The sequence below is a fragment of the Triturus cristatus genome, chromosome 10 (assembly GCF_964204655.1).
Source record: "Triturus cristatus chromosome 10, aTriCri1.1, whole genome shotgun sequence".
In the NCBI taxonomy this organism is placed as follows: Eukaryota; Metazoa; Chordata; class Amphibia; order Caudata; family Salamandridae; genus Triturus; species Triturus cristatus.
In genome coordinates, this window is record NC_140593.1 from 686,831,829 (window position 1) to 686,840,196 (window position 8,368).

Here is an 8,368-nt window from a genome sequence, read left to right on the forward strand (position 1 = left end):
GGTGTAGTGTGATTTGGCACTGGGGCTCCCAGGTGATGTAGCTGTCCCCCCGTGGAGCATGCTGCCATGACAGTGAGCGTGAGTTCCTGTCCTAGATATCTGACCTTGTTGTCTTGGTGTTTGTGGTTGCACTGGTCACAGAAGGGCCTTGTGCTGCCTACACCAGGGCCCAGTGTCAGCTATCTTGTCAGTACTTTCACAGTCCCTGTGCATTGAGCATGGTGCATGGGTATGTACCTGGGCCATATGGGATGAGGGCAATTGTGTCTGATTTGGAGTTCAACAATGCGTTTTGTGACACCCACACTCCCAGCATACCGGACATCCATTCTTGGGTTAGTGCTTCGTGTAGCATGGGACATAACATGGCCTTGCTTTCTCAGTGGAGCATACACATGTTAGTGGCATTAGCGTTGTTTTTGACTGTGGTTCAGCCGGTGAGGGCTTGGGGGTAGTTGCGTGCATTTTGTGTAGTTGGGGTGTGGATGCCATTATCCCCATGTTACATAAGTTGTCTGTGTACTCACCAGGCTCTGGAACTCCTTGAATTCCTTGTACTCCCACTGGTGGAAGCAGGGCCATCACCTTCTCCTCCCAGGGATGGAAATGTACTGGTCTGCAGGGCCCACCACCTCCAGTGATGTTGCTCTGGGCGTAGTCCTCATTCATTTTTCGCTTGACAGACCTCCGCAGATCGTACCACCTGGCTTGGCATTCAGTCCTGGTCTTTCTGAGGGGTGCAACAGCATTCACCCTATCGACGATCCTCTGCCACAGCCGTGATTTTTCGGCTATGCTGGTCTGTCTGACCAATGTTCCAAACAGCTGTGGCTGGACTCTGATGACTTAATTGACAAGGATCTCCAGCTCCTCCCTTGTCAACTTTGGATTCTTGTCTGTGGGCATGGTGTGGGGTGAGGGTGTGGATGGTTGTGGGTGTGTGGGTCTGAATGTGAAGTTGTGGATCTGAATGTGAAGAGGGGGTATGTGTGAAGGAGGTTGTGTGAAGGTGTATATGTTAAGGTGGATGGGTGCAGTTTTTGGTGTGTGCTCTCTAGCTGCAGTGAGTCTGTTGCAAAGGCTCATGGTTTGTGTGTGTGGGCCCTATTTATTGGTCCATTTGTGGGTGGGCCTCAGTTCGAATTTTTGGTGGGTGTGTTATAAGGGGTGGTTGTGAGTTTGCCCCGCTGTTTGCCTGTTTGGATGTGGCCAGGTCGTTCATTTCCATGTTTTGTGCACTGCAGACGTGTTTTGTGGTGTTGTGCGAGTCGAATAGACCTTCCTTGTGCTGTTTTACATTGCCTATGTACGGTGCGTACATACGCGATGTTGTTGTGAGGTGCGTTCATACGTGATGTTGGGGTACACACCGTACTTATGCGATGTTGTTGTAAGGTGCGTACATACGCGATGTTGGCGGACGCACCGTACATATGCGATGTTGATGTACGCACCGTACATGTGCGATGTTGTTGTAAGGTGCGTACATATGCGATGTTGTTGTAAGGTGCGTACATACGCGATGTTGGGGTACGCACTGCACATACGCGATGTTGTTGTAAGGTGCATACATATGCATGGGGGGGGCCTGTACGACTCATACCCCTATACAACTCGCACCCCAGGAACAACTTTTCCCGGGATACGAGTCGTACAAAGTTTGCTTCGTAGCGGGTAAAGTCATTCCCCGTGTACGGGACGTTTTCCGTACGAATCCTAAATCGGAAAGCCGGTCCGGATCGTATTTGTACGGTCGGACTATATTTTTAGGATTCGTACGGAAAAGTGTCCGGGTCCGTCTCGTACAACTTTTCCTGATCCAATTCGTACGGATCGGGCCGATCCGTATGTATTTTTCCCGTACGAATCGTACTTCACGGGTGGGATGGTTCTTGTACGATTCGTACGGGAAAAATTACGGATACGAGTCGTACGAAAAAAAAAAATACAGGATCGGAATCAGCCCCCAAGTAATGCTGTATGGCTTATACAATGCTCCTGCCGCATTCCAGCATTTCATAAATGATGTCTTAAGAGGCTTCATAGATCAGTGTGCCATCGTATACATCATTGATATTCTAATCTATTCAGCTTCTGAAGAGGAACATTGAAGGCAAATAAGAGCAGTGCTTCAAAAGCTGAGGGAAAATACCTTGTTGGCAAAGTTGGAGAAGTGTTCTTTCAATGTGACTACACTGGAATTCTTGGGATTCATATTCTCCTCCTATTGGAAATCACCAACAACAGTGACGGAAGTCCAAACTTTCATCGGTTTAGCCCATTTTTATAGAAGTTTATTAATGAATTTGCCCAGAAAATCATTCCTCTGACTCGGTTATTGAAGTAAGGTGTACCTTTCATATGGCCAGAAGAAGTCTTCAATTCACTGAAGAAAAGTTTCACATTAGCTCCTGTGTTACTTCATGCTGATCCCTCAGAATCATTCTATCTAGAGGCAGATGCGTCTGAATTGGCCATTGGGGGAAAACTATTGCAAAGACACTGAGAAACTGGGCAATTGCACCCTGTGGCATATCGCTGCCAAAAATTGAATTCAGAAGAAGTAAATTATACAATAACAGAGAAAGAACTATTGGATATAAAGGATGCCTTCAAGGAATGGAGACACTATTTAATGGGAGCTAGACACACTGTGTCTCTTTTCACTGATCATAGAAATGTGAAATTTTTAATATCCACGAGAACCTTAACTCCCCAATAACTGCAGGTGGTCATTGTACTTCACTGACTTCGATTTCATAATAACTTACAGACCTTGAACCGTTGTTAGGGGAAGGTGGAGTTGAATTTGAGGTTAAAAAAATTTTTGATTCCTAAAAGGTTAGGAATGAACTGTACTACTTGATCGATTGGAAGGGTTTTGGTCCAAAAGAAAGATCTTGGGAAAAGCATGGTGATGTTCATGCTCCACGTTTAGTCAAGGCCTTCCAAAGAAAATTTCCAAACAAACCATGAATGGAGGAATTCTCCTTGAGAGGGGGTACTGTCAGGATCCTCAGGAGGATTCCTGCTAAAATGATAGCCAGCATATCCTGGGGCAAGAGTAATAGGCAGTGGCAAAATATCACTGAAAGCAATAAATGGAGGTTGAGCTGGCAGTGCTGGAAACTCAGGTTGTCAGCCAGCTCAGCCTCTCCTGCAGTGCACCAGTTTCTCACCTTCATCACAAATGAAATGTGAAGTGTGCGCGGTCAAACAAACGCACATCTTCACCTGAGAAAATTCCTGAGGAAGCAGCATTTTCCCATGCGCTAATTAGTCAGGGTAGTCGCTCCGGCCTCGTCGTTTAGTTTCTAAGGTTTCAGGACTGGTAAGCATTTTCTCTTCCGGTGCTGGTCTTATTCATCTGAGCAGGTGCAGAATAAGACTTGGTAGTGTCTCGTCTGGAAGTTTGTCACCTCTCTATTCCGCAGAAGGAGCTTGTTTGGTTATTTCCTTGACTAGTTTCTCTCTGCGCTTTTAGAAGGGAAAGAACAAAATCTCATCTCTGAGTTATAACTATTATTCCCTCAGCTGAGAGACATTACAGTAGCCATAGGAACTTGTGACGAACAATGATAATCCTGTGCGTTTCAAGGTTTATGCTCTGCAGTATTACCTAAGTAAAATCTCCTTAACTAAGCAATATTTCAAGTTCACAAGCAACTTACCTGTGAATGTTAATCATTCCTCAGAACAAGAAGATCACAACAAACTCAAGAAATGAAAAAAGACTCGAGAAAGAGAACAAATTAAAAGAACAAACACCTGCATGAACAGATGATCCTGTGAAAATCGTTTGGCCTTCAGTCACGCAAGTATAATCCAAAAAGAAAAGATAACGAGCATATTTTTATGCCAATAGAATATGCGTGAATAATTCATCAATTAAAAAGAAAAGATATATGATAATCAAAAGAAGCATATGTGAAAGAAGGCATAGAAGAGAAGCAATAGCCTTAATTGTTTTGGGTATGATAAGAAAGATTAGGACTATTTGAGCAAGTTAGATTGTTAATGCTAGAGTAGGATTACACATGCTCTGTTTCTTTCTTGCAGTTCCTACCAGCCTCGCAGAAGGGTGCCGATAAAGAGAAAACATAATAGAGAATCGGTGATAACCTTTCTGGAGAAGAACCATAATTACCATGCTGTCTGTTCTTATCTCCCCATCCCCTTTCCCCCCTTGGAACTCGGATTACTTAAGGTATTTAACCTGTTGGTTGGTGTACCGGGAGGGGCTTAGGAACAGATGTCTTTCTGCTCCCGAGCAAGTCTGTTCAAGTAAGATCTTGACACTGATCACGTTCCCAAGCTACATGATGGCTTCACTGAAACCTATGGTGTTTGGTATCAAACACCTCATCTTAATAAATCCATACTGATGCCAGTAGTGGATATATTAAGATATGCACCTAGAGTGCACCTGAGAGGTGCCCCCTGAAACTGCACCAGCCTATTAATGTGCTGGCTGACTGGTATCTTCCAGCCTACCACCAGGAGGTAAGATCCTGCACTGTCAATGGTCAGGAATAATGCCTGCTCTGACAGGAGATGTTTACACATCCCCCAGCAAGATGGCTAGTGAATCTGCTTACCAAGGCCAGAGGCTTCAAAGCCTCTGCTGCCTTTGATATGTGACCCCAGCTTCCCCCGACCTTGGAAATGCCAGGTGTCCCCTAGATCACAGCCCTGCCCTCCCCCTGAGGTCCATCTGGCACCAGGACAGGTGAGAAATTAGATATACAAGTAGGCATGGTACACTACCTAGCCAGTCAGAGCCCTAAGGTGGGCTGCCAAATCTGCACAATGGAAAAAGGGTTTCACCATTTTGATTTTGGTGAAAATGGGAATTCTGGGACAGGGTTATGCCCACTTCTGACAGGGTCACATAGGGGGTGTAGTGAACCCAAGGCTAAGTAGCCCATTGGCTACTACTCCTCACTCCCCTTAACACCCATAAAGTGAGTTTTAAGTGGCCTCCTAAAACCAGGAACCCAGTTTTGCCTGACTGAAGAAAGAAAAGTACAAAGAAGAGCCGAAGAAGCAGGAACTGCGGAATACTGGTGGACATTGGCACCAAACTCTGCCTGCCTACCTACTCCGGTACCAACACTCATGACAATCCAACTCATCTTGCAGCTGTGCATCCTTTAAAATCCTCGGAGGGTCTCCAGCACTCCGCCAAGCCATCAGCATCAACCTTGAAGTAGAGGAGTCACTTCCCTGCCGCCTGAAGGCATCAACTGCCACGTCTGGTTCACCGTTTTGCTCTTCACTGTGTGTTACCGATGAAGCAGCAACCAAGGAAGAGGTCAACATGCTCCAAGAGGTCTGACCCATCTCACCAGCAAATGAGAAAATGTCAGGACCAACCAGAGCTGCCCTCCAACAATTCCTGGGGTACTGTACCCCTTACATCAACCAAAGCTTGTCTGAGTCCAATTCTGACGCTCCCAAGACTGACCAGCCAATGAGGGACGCCAGCACCACAGAGACCAGCACAGAGAGTGGCCCAGCTGTCCTGTTTTGTCCCTCTTTGCAGGTCTAACCAAGAACCGCGGGTGTCTTTTACGCATAAGCAGCTGCCAAAGAAAACCCTCTCCACCCGAGCTCTTCAACCTGGGTCCATGACAACTGACTAAGGTCCCCTACCCCAGTTGGGAGCTTGCAGACTTGTCCACAATTCCCTTCTGCAGCCTGTTTCTAGGTGGACCTCTTCTTTGCCTATGTTATATTGCGCAAGGCTACCAACCTGTCCAGCATTACACCTGGACTCTCCAAGGAAAGTAAACTTGAACTGCTTATGGTACTTTGGACCTGGGCCCTCTATCACCTTAAGCCCTAAAGGAGACTCCATAGAATCGTTTGCAAATACCTGTATGCAGTATATGCCTTTTTCTCCATAGGAAATCATTACTGCATAAGAAACGCATTTAAGTGGCATTTTTACTTACCTGCAAAAATGTATAAACTGAAAAGTACTTGCCCAATTGCAAAGTGTTAAAAATATATAAAAATACTTATTTTACAAAATTGGTCTTGAGTTTCTTCCTGAGTGTGTGTAAACATTATTAACTCGCCTCAACTGCCTTCCTACCAAAAGAAAGCATTTGGGTTTATGAATTTAAACCCTGTAATCTAATAAGGTTTATCTGGACTTTTTACGTAGTATACCTCATTTTGGTATACTACATAGAAAGCCAGCTTCCTCCAGTAACCCATTCTTTAGGTCCATTATTTTTGTACCGGATAGAAACCTACACTCATGTGTTTAAAATGTAATCAGTGTGTATTGGCTATTACAAGTGTTGACCTCATAAAGAGGCATAAAATGTGGGTTCTGGTGCTTACTACACAAAATATGCATATTCTGTTATTTATCAGGAATTTTTCTATTTTTAACGTCTAGCTAGTTTCACCTGATGACATTCAATGTAGGGTGTGGTAATTATTCCCCAGGTAGTAACTGAGTGCAATAAACACTGCAACTTTCCGAATTCCAATCCCCGTTCAAACAGGTGTTCATGCAGGGATCACAGTTCACCAGGACCAATCGTAATGAGGGACTAACAGTTGTTAAAGAGAGCAATCCCTACCTAAGTTCAGAATCCTATTTCCTCATCTGTTTACTCAGGCACCCCATATCTGTTGCTTAATACCACTCTAATTTTTAAATAGCAACATTTTTGCAATGTACGTAAGTAGATATTTAGTGACACATGGATCTATTGAAGACTTCTGTCATGTTATAGTCAATAGATGTTGCTCCATCTTCCTGCATGAAAAGCACTGACTTCAACATATATTTGTTTATGAGTTAAATGTTAGTAAATGATGCAACATTTTTCAAATACAAACTTCCTGTCTTAAAATGTACTTCTGTATATCTTATAAACTGCTGCATTCAAAGATAATTAATTGGTAATATTAGAAGATAATTGACAGCATAAACTGTAAAAGAATGCACAATTTTGACTGAACAATTAAAATATAATACATGGAGAAGAATTTTTTCACAGACTCAATCATTTCAGGAAGTTTAGAAGCAAAAATCTGAAACATTTTCACATACATATTCACCTTGTTGTGGATGAGAATGAACGATTCTATAGAGGTTTTTTTCTTGCAGCTTGCCCCCCCAATGCAGGAATAGACTGTGAGATAGGTGAATGTTCCTATTTCTTTTGTAGAACTCTTTGAGCTTCACAAGTGGCTGTTCAGGGAAGAAGGTTTAGGGCCCGGTTACGAGTTTAGTGGTCCATTGGACTGCCAAACCTCAGACTGGTGGTCCACCCACCGTATTAAGAGTACGGTGGGACCGCCACAGGACTGCAGCTACCACCAGCATCTTTGATCCCGTGGCGGTCTTGCAGCAATCTGAGGCCATAATATGCTAGTGGTGCAGTTGCTGATTGCCAAGCATATTATCAGTTTCCTCACTGCCCTCTTTTTCATTGTGGTGAGTCTGCTATGACAAGGTTGGCGATGAGAAAACTAAGGCGTCCCTACGGGCCTCCTGGTGCCTTGGTGCATGGGGGAGCATGCAGGGGAGCACATGGTGTGACCGCATGGTGTGACCCCTTGTCTTTCTGCACCCCCAATTCCTGCACAGCATGAACTTTACAGCCCATGCCTTGCTGAAACGTGCTGTGGCAGGCCATGGGTGCTGCCATTCTAAGGCTCTCGCATGATCCTTTAAAAGGCAGCGCCGTGGGCCAGCCGCTGCAGAACCGCCCACCCGCATTAAAACTTGTAATCAAGTGGGCGGGCGGTGGTGGAGTTTCGATGTGTGGGAGCATGGTGGTGACATACCGTCCTGCTCCCACAACATCAAACTCAAAAGCGGGCCCTTACCCTACTTGCTATGAGTAGGGTTTTGGTAGAGGACAGCTCTCTGATTCACAATTCATTTTAGCTCATTTAGCATCAGGCACTACCATGCTAGATGGCTAGTTTTTGTTTCCTGCAGCACATATTTTTGATTTCAAGTTTGTGGAATCAGTTCTAAATAATCAGCAGAAACACAAAAAAACATGCATACAGTTGCACCTATAGCTTATAGATATAGTTTTACTGAGCCACATCAATACCACTGTTTTGTTTTGGGAACATATTGTTCTCAAATCTTTGCCTTCTATACCAACAATGCTTTTCACAGCAACTTGGAAACATGTGTACTTTATTTATGAGAATATATTTTCACCACTGGACAACTATATGTTTTATTAATAATGCATCTCAACCTGAACAGAATACGAGAGGCCATTATAGTGTTTTATAGCATTTCAGGTATCTAGAACAAGTCGTTTTGGACAAACTTTCCTTTAACCTGACCTTTATTTTTTATAAATTAAGACATACCACT